The sequence below is a fragment of the Hyposmocoma kahamanoa genome, unplaced genomic scaffold (assembly GCF_003589595.1).
Source record: "Hyposmocoma kahamanoa isolate Upper Pololo Valley unplaced genomic scaffold, ASM358959v1 63, whole genome shotgun sequence".
Classification (NCBI taxonomy): domain Eukaryota; kingdom Metazoa; phylum Arthropoda; class Insecta; order Lepidoptera; family Cosmopterigidae; genus Hyposmocoma; species Hyposmocoma kahamanoa.
Genome location: NW_020653851.1, coordinates 15,404,342 through 15,420,528, shown reverse-complemented (window position 1 = coordinate 15,420,528; position 16,187 = coordinate 15,404,342). Strand labels below are relative to the sequence as shown.

Here is a 16,187-nt window from a genome sequence, read left to right as displayed (position 1 = left end):
CCGATACTAGCACGTGTCGCTAGTACCATTGCATCGAAATCATAAAAGTGCAAGAAAATTGCATAGACTAAAATATTTTATGAATAATAACCTAAAGATAAAACAATGAGGCGTTGGCAACACAAAGTTCCCAACTTTGAAGTGGGCATGGCAACTATTTGAAAAAACGATTTTGTACATAGGGACATGGGAAAACCTTTTGCCACCCCCATCGAAATTATGGGAGGCTATTTGGGGGGTAACATTGATGATCATTATCCTAAAAGACGTTCTTAGCACCTCTTTTAAATGTCATAAATTAAATTTGCCGCGTATCGATTACTGCCCGCGAAAAGGTTTAATACATGCATACATACCCGGCTATTAAGCATCGACTACGAAAGAAAAAACATCGTCGTTTCGTAAATGGTTACGAACAGTTTCGTACCTAAATGGTTACGAACAGTTAGTCGTGGATGAAAGTGATAGCAGCCAAGCCCACGAAAGCCGGACTCAACAATGCCTGTATTACTAAAATCCGCATGACAAGTTCTCGGAATAGTTTCTTAAGACAGTGTAATATAGTTTTTATTTGAGCTCCAAATAAAAGAAAACCTCCAAAATACAATTTTTATTTTAACACTTTACAATATTTTTACGCCACAAAGAGCTCACTTAACCGGTCAAACTTTCACCTATTGACTGTCACTAATAGTATACTAACATTGTAATCAACAGGGTCACGTTTCGAAGACTAAGCTCTTGAAGACGGCACGTCAACAAAAACAAGTGTCAAATACTTATAGACACCTGCAATTTAGTAGCATTTTAGTAGGTATGGTCTTGAGGACAGCCGTATCACCGCTTTCCGATTTCCATGACGGCATGATCGAAGGCCAGAAGTGGCCGAGGAGGATGTCCCACGGCTAACACGGCATCTATTGAAAAAAAAAATTTTGTTAATTTGAAACATTTAAGCCTGAACTTACTTATCATTGTAAATGGTAACAGCCCTTCGATCTATTTTCCCGATTGGTAATTTCTTTTATATCTATTACACTTCTTTACATTTAGACGGACAATTACCCTTTACCAGGCCGGAGAACCAACTTGACTTGAAATGTATCTTATGTTGCTTTGCACCCCTAACAATCTCTTGTCCGAAACGATAAGAAAATTCAGAATATGCTACTGGAAACCATAAAAAACATATGAGACAGGAACCTCATTGCCTGTCTGGATAATGCACTTTCGGAAATTTCTACAATAAACTTTAAATGTAAAAAAAAGTAAAAGTAACTAGACACGACAATTTACCGGGCTAAGGGTATAATATCCTTCACATAATCAAAATCTGACCAAGTTATGGTAACATATCTTCCTACATCCTAATTTTGGTTATATTAAAAAAAAATAATAACAGTGAATAAAAGATTAACTATCCTAATGACGCGTTTACACTAAGCGCCCAGTTACACGACGCGAAAGATTTCGCGCGGCCTCCGCGCGACTCGAGAGCACGATGAAAGTCGTGTCGAATAAACGCGCCCTTAATAGACAGGCGCCCTTAATCAACAGGTCCCCTTCGCTGGCACACCGAAGGACTCCAAGTCGTTTGACGATCGTATTTCGCGTCCGTATGCGTAATCAGGCGACACGTTTCGAACGGTGTGTTGAGTTTCTTTGCGTAAACTATGATGAGTGACTTCGGCTCAGGCGGCTATCGACTTGGTGTAAACATTGCGTTGATTGCGCCGCCGCCGTCTTCGTCAGGCGAACTTGCTTGCCAAAGAGGCGACAATCGACTCGGTGTAAACAGCGAGACGATTTCTCCTCGTTCGGCAAAACGAAAGAATCTGCCGAAGGCGGCAGTCGACCTTATGTAAACACGCCATTAGAAAACTCCAAATAGTCTAAACCTACAACGAACGTATCAAAACATGCTCCGACTTATCTGCATTTAGTACGCCATAATTTAAAAAGTATTCGGATTTTGTCATAAAACAGTGTAATTACTGTAGAAATGAATACAAATAATTGCCAAAGGTAAATTATATTCATCGTGAACAACTTTCGTAAATGTGCATCGTAGATTACTATTGAAAAGAATGATTTAAAGTTTTATAGAACTTTCGGAATCAAAGCATGGATATAAACGGTGTTTTATTAACCATTCCCTTAGCCTGGTCAAGGATTAAAATTAGACCGATTAAAAATTAGAGTGATGGTAAATATATACAATCAAAAATGGAGAAATCGGGAAAAACAATTGCACGGCTTGGTAAAATAGACGCGTATTGTAAATGTTCGACCGGAAAAGTAGACGGATGGTTCCAAAGGAGTTAACTGCTTCAATTATTGGGAAAGAACCGCTTTATACAGAGTGGTTTAGAAAAATAACTATTAAACCATGAAGTAGACACGTTCAGTCATTATTAAATTTATAAATAAATAAGGGTAGTGAATTGTTCACTTACGTACATATTGTTTTACATATGGTTTTCATAACCGTGTGAACTTGTTTTAATGGGGTACGGTCACAACGCTGAAGCATGCTAACTATATTCCACGGCGTTCATATTCATGTTTTATTAGGGATAACATCAGCATGCTTGCATGTTCTGACCGTAAAAAAACATACCAAACATACTTTTAATATGGACGTAGTGCTGAAGCGTACCGACAAATGGGGCGCAACCCTGAAACTCATTTCTAACCATGATTCTGATCACATGAAGCATGACAATGATAAGAGACAAAACACCCGATTGTTATCCAGGTAAAAATTGTCAATCTCGCTCGATCGAACACGATTGCTTCATTTTTTTGTCCTATGCTATTTGTATTCATGCAAGAGCACAGGCACAGATGTCTTGCCCTAAATACAATGTTGCAAGCATTAAGGTCATTTTCCACCGGCGAGTCGACGATAATTAAAATCTCACCAGCCTATTTCCATCAAAAATTAAAAATAATAGCCCGCCTGCGGTCGCGCAAGCCATCGTGATCTCGCGCAAGCTAGCTACGTAATTGTGGATAGAGAGAGAACATTCAGTGCTGTTCAGTTCATCTAGCGATAAATACGCGGCTGACCCGTAAATTACTATTAGCGCCCACGAGATCATGCGGGCACCAGCGAGCGAGAAATCGTGTTTTCGTTTCGTACGGTTCAATACTACATCAACAAAATATTTCAAATCTCGCCTCGCCCATACCCTCGACCATATCCACCGAAGATGGGCTAGAAGAGAATTGAAATTTTGTCATACAAGTTTTCATTTCAATCCTCGTCTCGTCTCGCCTCGCATCGCCGGTGGAAATACACCTTGACACTGTTTATGTCAATTTTGTATAAGTAATTTATGAAATAACCAAATATATATTAAAACCCCTACATATACAATACCATATTTGTGGTTTTTCAAATCATTGATAGGAATTCGTTTTAGAGTTCGCAGTTGTAAATCCATTGGTAAATAATTTAGACTGTGAACGTGTTAAATACGAAAACGTGAAATGACTTGTATAATCGCGAGCGCAGGTCGCGTCACTGGATATTTGCTACTTGACTGTAAACTGTGACGTAAGAGCCGCCGCCGCAACACGGCGGAGGTGAACAGCAGTGACCGCAACACGGTCCGCAACCGCAAGGTCCACCTCTGTTCAAAACAAAACGTAATTAGATGAGTTCGATTGCTAACAGATTGACTGCATGTTTAAAGGTAATGCGCGAAGTTAACTTCACGCCTTGACGACTTCAGGCATTAACATCTCGGCTGCATGAAGTCGGTGTCGACTGCAATCAATGTAGCGACTGCAGTCTGTTAGCGGCCTTAAGACATCGTACTCTTTCATATTAATTCAGAATAAGTAAAATGCAGACGTTATTGTACTGTGATGACAAGGCCATGCTAAGTACTGACAGTTTAGCATTGTCTTTAAACGGACAGAACTTTTTCCAACTAACGTAAATTCCTTAAATCGCAAAATCAGTGATCGCAGTGTAATACTTACTTAATAGCGGACATTATGTTCTGTAGTTGACTGCAAATTCTCATTCTGTCACACATTTTGCTGTACCTATTTCTGTAAATATAACAACTAAACTTAAAATTACCTAAATATTACATCTATAATCACTAAAAATTTTGAAGTACCAAATGTTTGGGATGAACTTCTAAAAATGACGTAACTTGACACTTCATTTATTTCGTTATGATGTGACAATCTCTAAATTCAAAAATTTATTTGAGCTTTTGGAATCGCAAATTTGAAATAACTAAATCCTTAAAACTAGAATCTTCTTTATTCACTCGCCAATATTCTTTTTTTAAATTGAAATGAAATACAAAACTTTCACATAGTAACTTTTTTTAAAAAGCACCAACCTCAAAAGTTCGTAGCATTACATCTATTTGCTAAGTTTTATTGAAATCGGTTTAACGGAATGTGAATAAAATCTACTAAACCGGGTTCATCCCCTGATTTGCCGCCCTTTGAATACCCTCTTTGCACCCTCTTTCCAACAAAAAATAACTATCAAAATCGGCTCACAAATATGGGAGTAAATCGCGCTACATACACACAAAAAAATAATATAGTCGACATTGACTTACAATTATATGGACGTCGGGTCCGCGCTAAAAAGTGTCCGCACTTGTAAGGCGCTAAAATCGTATACAGAGCGCCAAACTCCGCTTTAGTCTTCATTTGTTCGACTGACAGCGCGATACTACGATGACATTACAATTTAAATTTCGAATAGGTTGACTTGGGACATTTTTTTCGTGGTTTTTGTATTAGACCCGTCGTCCATTTATTTGTAAGTCAATGATAGTCGAATTAAGAACCTCCTCTTTTTCGAAGTTGGCTAAAAATGTGTACACAGTACACGGGTAAAGATATAGCCATTTCATGATTGTGGAGTTACATGTATGTACTCATAACCACACATCCCATGTAGTGCAAGAGATACTCGTGTTTAAAATTCCGCAATTATTTATACTTGTGGATGGATCGTCAAAATGTTGCTCTTAACTTTTGAACTACCATTAAAGTAAACTTAAAAAATATGTACCTACTACATATTTATGCCATTACTTACTTTCTATTCTCAGTCCTTTAAATAATTACGAACCAAATTTTTAGTAGTTAAGATATTTCAATGAAAATGCAACGATATTAATGAAATAAACTTGACAACCTCTATAGTGTAAGTAGTTCGTCTGGGATAAGCGCATGAAAATTACCGCATTAAAGTTTCTTTATTATTTTTGTACTAAGAAACTATGTGTACACGACACGATGTTGGTATTCGATCAATACAAATGTTTAAATGTTTACATAAAACTGATCAAGCGTATGTTTTAGTCTTAACTAACACATTTTATGTAGTAAAAACTAAAAACATTTGTTCAGGTTTTTTATTTTAAATATATTCAACGTAAAACCTTAGCTTTATACATTCTAAATAAATTTACATTCAACTCCTTTCAAGACTGGAGCTGTTAATGTTCGCGTGGTTTACATTATATCTTTTTTACTTGATAGGACTGATTTTAATTCGTTTTATTGTCTGTTTTCATTGAATTTTTTTTTTTTTCATGAGAATATGTGCATAACAAACTTGTTAAAGGATAACGACATTGAGAAAGACAAACAAACATATGTTGATAAAACTATGAGAGTGCGTATAGTTTCACTGCAGAAATATAAAAATAAAGAACTAATTATATTATAACAGATCCTTTGATAACACTTTTATAAGTATAAATTTAAGACGGAGTTCTTAGGTACTCGTATGTATGTTGCACATAACATCAAACAATTTAGTGCGAATTGATTACTCGGTAATCTCTAGCCTAAATAGTACGGTGTAATGTCTTATGTAGTTATGAATATTTCTTCACTAAATACACAGGGTTTTTTGTAAAATACTAACAGCCGCGCAGGCAGATGACTGCTCACACACTATCCTGCGTATGGCCCATGTATGGAGTCTTGCAGGATGCATTGCAAGATTGCAGGCTGCCTTGCACGCTGCAACTACATTTACAATCCTGCATTACGCGGCGGATGGCAAGGCGGACTGCAATGCAGGATAACGAATTAATTAACTTTTAACATCATAACCAACAAATATTATTTGTTCCATGACTTTTAATTCATCAGATTTTACTTTCGTACAAAAATAAAATATTTAAATATATTTCTCTAAACGGTGATAATTTTGTGTGATAGCACAAGATATAACGCGGGGAGGTGTTGCTATACATCTTACTACCAAATGCAGATCTAAATAAAAGAACCAACCTCAAAAGTACGTGGAATTACATCTATTTGCCAAGTTTTATTGTAATCGGTTACTGGAAAGTGCGCAAACCCGAGTTCATCCCCTAGTTCGCCACTATACTGAACTTGACACAGGAGATAATAAAAATCGGTTCTCACTACTCAATATACATACATTGAGAGAAAAGCACCTTGAATAGGAGAATAGCAAAATCAATCATTAAAATAATTAATTGCTCCTTATAATAAAATTTAGGCGCTATTTATAAAAATTAATCTTCATACGTAAACATCGTGAATCATCCACCCTTAGAGGAGGATGATTTTCTTCAAAATTAAATGGAATCTCTATGGAGGTACCCTCTTTTCAACAAAAGAATCATTAAAATCGGTTCTCAAATACCAGAGTTATCGCGTAACATACATACAAAAAAAAACATACAGTCGAATTGAGAACCTCCTCCTTTTTTTAAACTCGGTTAAAAACTTTTTACATCTGTATGTCAGATAATACAACAAAAACTTAAGTTCATTTTTGGTTAATTAATTATGCTACGTAAATAGTTAAAGTTGTTGTTTATGATGTTAGTAATATAATCCTACGAGGTTGTTAGTATTTTACAAATATATTGTTTCTTAATTGCAAAGTTCTTCTCTCACTCTAATATATATAATATAACTCACTTTAATATCTCAGTAAAAATTCCAAGTCTCTGTGAGAGCTATTCTAATAGAGTTAAATTGAATTGATTCTAATATGACGGTGCACACATAGGGTACACCGGTTTCACCTGCAAACAAAAAACCTTCTGTTGAGATTTTTACTATATTAAGATCAATGTCTTTAGGCAGTCTTCTCACTAGAAGAATTCCCGATAAAATTTAGGGGCTTTTAAGGTAAGACGTGGATCTTTCTCCTGGACATGACACCGGAAGACGCACTGTTAATTTTACTGTTTTCGTTTCGATGGCAAGTCAAATGTTGAGTCGCCTGATGTCGTGACTGTTGTGTGTCGGTCTAGTGAGAACCCTAGTGCACAAATAAATAATGAAGCTCAAGTGCGCGTAGTTAGAAAAACTCGAACATAATTATCCTTGGCGCACGTAACCTCTACTACACTTGAAGTCCTCTAAACGATGATAATCCCTCAGTTGCGAGCCCTAAGGTCATTACGCGATTAAATTACCGGATACAAGTTGTTTGGAAGCCGTTACAAGCAAACCTTTCGTAGTAGCAGCATTCTATTACAAAAGTTTTGTTCAGTGGACTATACAACGTGTAAACTTACAACTCTTTCGTAATTGATGAGCTGGTAACGGACTTTCTTGTCTTGGTTGTTGACGATCATGCCGGGCCAACTAGTGGGGCGGTAGTCGAACGTGCTGTCGTGGACGATCAGCGGCCGCCGCAGCGTCACTGGGTCAATGCCACAGGGTAGACAACACGGGCCCTGAGGCGTATATAACGAACTCGATATAGATTAGTCAAGCTTAGAACGAGTACCTAGATATAAGCAGCAAGCACACATTATTTTTGTACGTGAATAAAGGGATGCACACATTCAGCCATTAATACCTTGTTATTAATTAGAACGGCATAACATTGATGAACTAACATTACATTTTACACAAATTGTAATTACATCCAACCATGATCAGGCGATAGGAAAGGACAGAACAAATTAGTTTCTACTAGTAGCAGTAGAGCTCCTTGTGAAAGTGTTCGCCCACTGAAGTACTGCCACCTGACCCCTATTTCTGTCTCCAAGCGGTAATGTGAGCATTACTGAGTTCCGGTTATGAAGGGTAAGGGTTCTGGTGAAATTATAGGCGCATGGGACTTGTCAACTTATGTTGTCAGGGAGTCAGACGTGGTGGCAGTGCCCTTTGAGTTGCACTGCAACTGTTATGGACAGGCGTGTCGCTTATTATCAGGCCCACGACTCGTTGGTCCCGTCACTCTGTATAAAAAAAATAACAATGCAAACAGCAGATATTTTATTTTGTCATTGTTTAAAATTTTCGTTTCGGATATTGGACAATTAAACTCGCTTCAATTGGTTTGAACTTTTTTTTGTCGCTGAAAAATGCGTTACGCATACTGCTCGGCTCGGGGGAGCATCGAGCGGTTATGTGAGGCTCTCGGGCGGTAGTCCCGTATACCCACTAAAACCCAGCCGTTAACTCTATCGCCATAGAGAGACGACCCAGGATCCGCTTGCGTATACTAGTGAGACGTCTCGGCGGATGGCCCGCGTGGAGCGGGCCAAGTCCTTTGGAGGGTGCCCCGGGCACCCTTAGTCTTGGTGGAAAAGGTCCCCCGACCCCAATCTACGGCGAAGGAAGAAGGCGGGCGTACTGCCTCCTTCGTCTCCCTGGCCTACGTCTTCGAAGCGAGTCAGAGAGGGAGTCGTCCTCTCTGCAGCGCTCCGCAGCCACCTTCTGCGAGATTACGCTCTCGCAAAAGAAGACCATAGTCTCCCAGCACCTCTCGCTGCCGAGCGTTGCGCCCACGATTGTTGGCAGCGAGAGATCTCCTCCCTTGTATGGCAGTCAGGGAGTGCCGCTGAGGGCCCCAAGCAGCACATTCCGTCAGGGTGTGCCGCGACGCCGGGCGGCGTCGTGGTGAATGTTCACTGATCCCACGACGCCGACTCAACCGGCGAGAGGGAAACCCGGGGGGGTTTTAGTGGGGTAGGCCCTCCAGTCTGGAAGGAGAGTCCCCACATAACCCCTGAGTCTCCCTGGGCTCAGGGGTATCCATAAAGATTTCCCCCCCGTCAAAAAAAAAAAAAAAGGGTGTGCCGCGACGTGTCGACAGGTACGCCGCATTCGTGGCAGACAGGAGTAGCTTCCAGACCCGCCACGCGATGCAGGTACTCACCAAAGCATCCATGTCCGGTGAACACCTGCACCAATCTAAAGGACAGTGCCCCGTGTCGCCAGCTAATCCAGCGGACTAGGTGGGGCCGGATGGTCTCCACGGTCACTGAGCCAGCGATTGGGGACTCTAAGTCCTCCGCCCATCTTCGGAACAACTCGGGGCGGCCCGCTGCCCTAATCCGCCTAATTTTTTTCAGCATCAGGGCTTGCCCCTCTGCTTCGCATGGTTACACAGTACCGGAGCACTTCCATGAGCACTTCCGCCAGAAGTTCCCACGGAGATCAGCCGCGAGAAGTGTAGCGGCCGTCCACGATACCATGCGATACCCCCGGATCGCTCTCACCACTATAATCCTCTGCGGCCTCCGCAGGAAAGACTTGAGCTGAGCGGTGAGAGCTTCTACTCATAATTGGTTCATGTCTTAACGTAACTTGTTCTAAGTCTTGGCCCCCCTAGTAAATAAAAAATTTTCCTTATTAATTTTATGAATAAGTCGTAAAGAAAATAATTAAGTAAAATCTATCCAAAACAAATATTAAAAACAATTTACAACAAAATTTAAAAATCTAAGTCCACTTTTCAGTGCCCCCTTTCGATCAGCTACCACGCCTTGCGCACTATTTTCTAGCCAAATTATAGTTACAGTCAACAGCACATCAAGCTGCACACTTTTGTTCGAATGCAATTGAACAAGATCCGTCAATGTATAGCATGATGTATTGCTGTCTGAACATATATTTTCAGATTTTTTATACTAACTAGTGAGATAACAATAAAATAATAGATAAGTTACCTGAACAGGAAAGCAGGGCTCGATCGGTCGGAGTTCCTTGTAATCGGGTAAACAACGTATTGGGCTGCACATATTTGTAACTACGTAGCTACTTTGTAACTTAAAAATTTTAATCAAAAAATGTAAAAGACAAATAAATTTTAAATAAATTTAGAAATATTTTTGAAGACAATTTTGAAGGATTTATTCGTTTCCAAAAAAAATTTACAATTATCTTTCAATTTTTTATTCTTTTTATTGCCACGTCTTCAAAAGAGTTGCGCTATAAAAATTAAATTTAAAAATATAAAAATTAAAATAGTACGACCAAGTAAATTGCACGATATACGTCACAATCAACAAAAAATAATCAACTTAATGTGGTCCCACTAGTGCGACCAAATTAGTGGGCCAATGGGGAAACAGGAAATATTCAGCGAATTCGGTGAACGTTATCGTACTAATTTATAGAATAACCAAAATTTATAGAATAACCAAATTCATAGATTTAGTATATACACGGTGTAAATTTGAGACGGGGCAGCAAGGCCTACCCTCCTTAATCGTTGTAGTTACATGAAAACGGTTCTAGAAGAATATCCATATAAAAAATGAAATTTATAAAAAAAAATACAACAATGTTCAAGAATTGAAAGCCGTACTTGCAACAATTTTCAAGAGAATCCATCCGAGTAAAATTTCACCGCTACTTGCTCTTTGCGGAAGAGAACGAATCGATGCATCCGCCAAGGCGGCAATCAATTCGAGCACTTACTATCATACATTTTTCATGTTATTTTGCTATTTGTTCTTGTTTTTATTTTGAAATACATAATACGTTGTCAATTTGTTACTTTCCTTATTGTTTGTTTCCTTAACTACCTAGAATAACGTTGTACCGAAGGGTAACTGCCAATTACTAAATATGTCCCTACAAAATCTATGGTAAAAAGTTTTTGAGTGAGCTAAAAAATTTGTACCTCTATCATAACTCTATCGAAACGAATTTTCGTTTTTTTTCTGACGCCACATCTCTTATCTTAACATTTTGCACTGAACTGTACCTAAGTTGCAATTATGAGAAAAATACTGATATCGGCTAGAAAAGTTACAAAACTGCTAATGAAAGCAAAACACGTACAGAAAGTGTATGCTTTGCGAATAAATGTACAAGAGCCTCCAATTTTGTATAATTTGCTATATAGAATGTACAAAATGTTCTAAAAATATTTAAAATGCGACGGCGAAAGGATATAAAATGCGATTTTTTAAAATAAATTTCCGCCATTTGTGTACGCAAAGGTTCTACCATACAGCCTCTTCATGTCAGTATTTTTCCTTGTTTTGATGGAAAGGTATCAAGCGCCTGTTCTTATATGGTTACGGCGGGTGTACCTTTGATATTGCTATAATTTCGTTCTGATGGAGGTACATTTTTTTTAAACAGAGGTACTTTGGTACATTTTTTGATATGAAATTTGTCACGCCATTATGATTCACGGAGGATTGGGCTAGGGGATCCTGGTGGACGAAACGCACAAAGTAGATTCTGACCACAACCTACATCATGTGTGTGTGGACTGAGAGCCCACATGATTTTTGCCAGTTGTAGTAACTGGAATGTTTAGTACAAGTTGTAAAGCATTTTGTAAATCATGGAATGTAAATCATATATTAAAAAGCTTGAAAGGGTTGTAACCCTAACAAGATGTGACCAGGTTCACGGTGAGAGTCAGAATGGCGGGTGTACCTTAATGGATCCTGACAAATTTGGTATCAAAAAATGTACCTAATTTGTACTATTTAGTACCTCTGTTTAAAAAAATTGTACCTTCATCAGAACGAAATTATAGGAATATCAAAGGTACACCCGCCGTATTGACTGTCAATATGGCGGGTGTACCTCGGATTACCAGTATTTATTTAATACCTATAAAAACTTCTTATTCCAAAAATTAGTATCTTAATAGTACTCTGAAGTAAAGGAAACTCCAGCTCGATCTGTTTGGTTAGTTTCTGAGAAATAAGACAAAATATGTTGAGATTTTAGAGTGCCGTGTGCACTTTATCCTCCATACCATCCTGACATATTAACTTAATTAGTACAAAAAAATGTACCAAAATTGTACTATTTAAAACTTATTCTTAAAAAATTTGTACCTCTTTCATAACGAAGTTATAGCGAAATTCTAATTGTTTTCGTATTTTTTTAAATAAATTTCCACCATTTATTTGGGTAACTAGGCAAAGGTTCCACCATACAGCCTCTTCACATGTCAGTATTTTTCATTGTTTTAATGGAAAAGGTTACAAGCGCCTGTTCTTATATTATTAAAGTTTATTTCATATGAAGGGTTGATGCCATTTAATTGTAGAGGACAGGGAAAGCGTGTATGTTTTTCAATAAGCAGGTCTTTTATTGATTTAGTCGTTTGATTGACATTAATATTACATTTTTAAATATTCTCACTAGAATACGTATTTCAATATGTTATTATATTAATAATAAAGAAAGCTAGCGAGAGGCGGAGACTGATCTTAATCGTTACTTTTTTATTCCCTGCTTTGGTAAAAGGTCAGTTATCTACTGCATTTTTACATTGGAATTAGTTTCAAATCCAACTTCGACTTCCTAGGTCAGTTTTGTCCTACGATGCAGTAAAATTATTTCCGGAAATCCCGAATTCGAAAAAGTAATCAATTAATTTTGGGTGGTTTTAACAACTCTATGTCGATTCTTGTAGCTATATTGTATACAATAGGTGCATATATGTATATATGTGGAACCCCTTTATTTTGACCATTGCATGAAATAAACTATATTAAGGACACGCGCTTGTAACCTTTTCAATCAATACAAGAAAAGATACCTACTGACATATAAAGAGGCCGTACGGTAGAACCTTTGCCTAGATACCCAAATAAATGGCGGAAATTTATAATTAGAATTTTGATTTCGTTATAACTTCGTTATGCTAGAGGTATAATTTTTTTAAGAATAAGTACTTATGTTATTCTAAGAATAAGTACTAATAGTACAATTAGGGTACATTTTATTAATACCAAATACGTCAGGATTCGTTAAGATACACACGGCACTCTGAAATCTTAACATATTTTGTCTTATTTCTCAGAAACTAACCAACAGTTCGAACTGGAGTTTCCTTTACTGCAGAGTACTATTAAAGTACAAAATTTTAAAACAGAAGTTTTTTATAATTATGAACTTAGAAAGGTTATTAAATAAATACTGGTCATCCGAGGTACACCCGCCATATTGACAGGCAATACGGCGGGTGTACCTTTGATATTGCTATAACTTCGTTCCGATGGAGGTACAAATTTCTTGAACAGAGGTACTAAATAATACAAAATTAGGTACATTTTTTGATACCAAATTCGTCAGGATCCGTTAAGGTACACCCGCCATTCTGACTCACTGCGTCCGCGAGTACTAATGGACTATCCATACGTTCTGTGATCCATACACATCAGGGCCGTGCCCGGGATGTAGCGTGCTAGTTTGTACGAACTGTGGGCCCGTCCCGGCGTCGGCCCGGACATGGATACGTGAACGAGTGCCTACAAATACGCAACGATTTTTTTAAGGACGTAGCCCTGACAGAGCACGGCCCGTCGTGTGATCCTCTGTGGCCGGACCACCTATAAGTACTCGGATGCAGTAGTACATAATAATTAGTACCTAAAGTCTACTTTTCTAGACATACAACAAAATAAATAATACCACAATAGTTTACGAAATATTTAAGTACTTTTGTGGTCCGGCCGCAGATCATTACTCTCCCGCCGCGTCACCTTGGATTTAGAAGAACATGATGCACTTTCAAGAAAGCAATATTCCCAAAAAATAGTACCTAACGTCTACTTTCCTAGACATACAACAAAATAAATAGTACATCAATAGTTTACGAAATATTTAACTACTTTTGTGGTCCGGCCGCAGAGCATTACTCTCCCGCCGCGCCACCTTTGATTTAAAAAAACGTGACGCACTTTCAAGAAAGCAATATTCCTAAAAAAAAGTACCTAAAGGTTTCTTACTTTTCATAAAGAAAGTGTAGTTATAATAAATTACATTAGTTTAGAAATTATTAGATGTAGTTTGTGTTTCGGATGGAGAGTATGCTCCGTAGCAAGTCCACTTGGCGATAGTAAATCTTAACCAGGCGTTAATATATTTAAAAATAAGTACCACTACTCTACTTCCCATTGGTATATTTATTTCTCTAATTAAACTGTTGGTTTGTTTAATAAACCTTCAAGTATGTGGCCCAAACAGGGAGTATTTATTTTCAGCAAAAAAATTAATCAAAATTATACAAGTGAGTGCGTGCGTGCGTGCATGCGTGCGTGCGTGCATGCGTGCGTGCGTGTGTGTATGTGTGCGCGCGACACGTAGTTACTGCGACATTGTACGACTCTTCAATGTCGCAGTAACTACGTTTTAACAAATATTTCGTTATTACCTCTCTAGCTTCATATTTTGAAAGGTGTCATATATCTAGCAAATTATTAAAGACATTGTAAAGACGACTACCTCTGGTGCGAACGATGATCTAGATCTGTTATGATCGGAACTAGAAAAGATTCTTCTAGAATTACATGCAAGTACAACTGTTCAATAAAAAAATAAAAAAAAGACGTGATGCAATATGTAAGAAGAGACTGCGACAGCGCCAGATATATGTTTCGTAACGTGTTAAGGCGTTTAAAAATATAAATAAGTTTACGAATTTTGTTACATAAATTTCGTAGATGTCCAGTTCTATCTGGAAGGAAAGTTTACTGTCAAAAATGAAATCAATCAATTACTAGTTATAGCTTATTTTTTCTTGACCGCTTACCTGTTTATTTTTAATATTTAGGCGATATGTTATCTTTTACAGCTAGAAAATTTTATTAAAAAATTAATTTGTTTTTAGAACGGCTTTGTAAGCGTGCTAGTTTGAAGAGTACGCATGGAACTCTGCGTACTACTCAAACGTGTGCAAAATTGAGCTCAGTCAGCTATATTCACTTGCACGTTATGGTCGTGCTATAATTTAAAATATTCTTTGGAGTGCAAAATTAATGATAGTCGTATCCAGTGAGCATAAATATCATTGCTTACATTTTTATAAATATTCACGGTGTTGTTTCATATCATTGTAAACTTTTTTATTTAATTTTTATACATTTTCCATTTTCTGTTAAGTATTGTAATTGATAACAATTTGTTATATGCATATCAAACGCTTTCAAAATTTGTAAAATCCACAACAAAGGCTTTGTGGATAATGTCGGAGAAAAACCAACACGGCTAATATTTTAATTTTGTAAGATATCGTTCTTCATAATCTCTCGACATTTTCGCTGAAACAGAACTTTCCATTGCATTACTTATTATTTACACGTATAGAACTGTATTAAAAAAGTAACCTTTTTCCAATAAATAATAATAATATACACCTGTTTTCTTTATTATATAGGTTATCTCGGTTAGTCACGCTCAATTTTTAGGTTGATTAAATACTGTGCAAAACTGTCAAAATGTATTAAAATTAGTTAACTTACAATATACCGTACAGTATACTTACCATATACGAATATCGCGTACATACATACATACCTACCGTACCTATGTACCGTATATTGAAGATGATTTTAACTGCATAATAAAGAAAGAAGAAATGTTACCTACACATAAATATGGTGGCAATAAAAATAAGAGGAAAACAGTGAAAATTATAACGGTAACTATTTTAAAAAGTACTTTTTGTACAATTTCGATCATTACGACGAAAACGTGACAATTTTGCTGAGCTGGAAGTTTTATTAAACAAACCAACAGTTTAATTAGAGAAAAAATAATTATACCCATGGGAAGTAGAGTAGTGGTACTTATTTTTAAATATATTAACGCCTGGCTAAGATTCACTATCGCCATGTGGACTTGCTACGGAGCGTACTCTCCAGCCGAACCACAAAGTACTTAATAATTTCTAAACTAATGTAATTTATTATAACTACACTTTCTTTATGAAAAGTAACAAACCTTAAGCAATATTGAGTATTGCTTTCTTGAAAGTATCATGTTCTTCTAAATCAAAAGTGGCGCGGCGGGAGTGTAATGCTCTGCGGCCGGACCACTAAAGCAGTTAAATATTTCGTAAACTATTGAGGTAGTATCAATTTTGTTGTATGTATGTCTGAGACAGTAGACTTGTGCATCGTTCTTTATATCCAAGGTGGCGCGGCGGG

The 16,187-nt window shown here is 37.4% G+C and overlaps 1 long non-coding RNA gene across 6 annotated transcripts; it reads right to left on the bottom strand.

Annotated features, from left to right (window-relative positions):
* Positions 1-601: 601 nt before the first annotated feature.
* Positions 602-10,095, bottom strand: LOC113230192. Of its 6 annotated transcripts, XR_003310468.1 has the most exons (8): positions 9,948-10,095; positions 7,560-7,721; positions 6,955-7,061; positions 6,292-6,461; positions 5,921-6,067; positions 3,994-4,065; positions 3,501-3,638; positions 861-917 (listed from the first exon to the last, which is right to left on the bottom strand). It is a non-coding gene; the product is annotated as an uncharacterized LOC113230192 (long non-coding RNA). The 6 variants fall into 6 exon arrangements; XR_003310467.1 differs by lacking the exon at positions 6,292-6,461; XR_003310470.1 differs by lacking the exons at positions 5,921-6,067; positions 6,292-6,461 and having other exon boundaries at positions 602-917; positions 3,386-3,638.
* Positions 10,096-16,187: the final 6,092 nt, after the last annotated feature.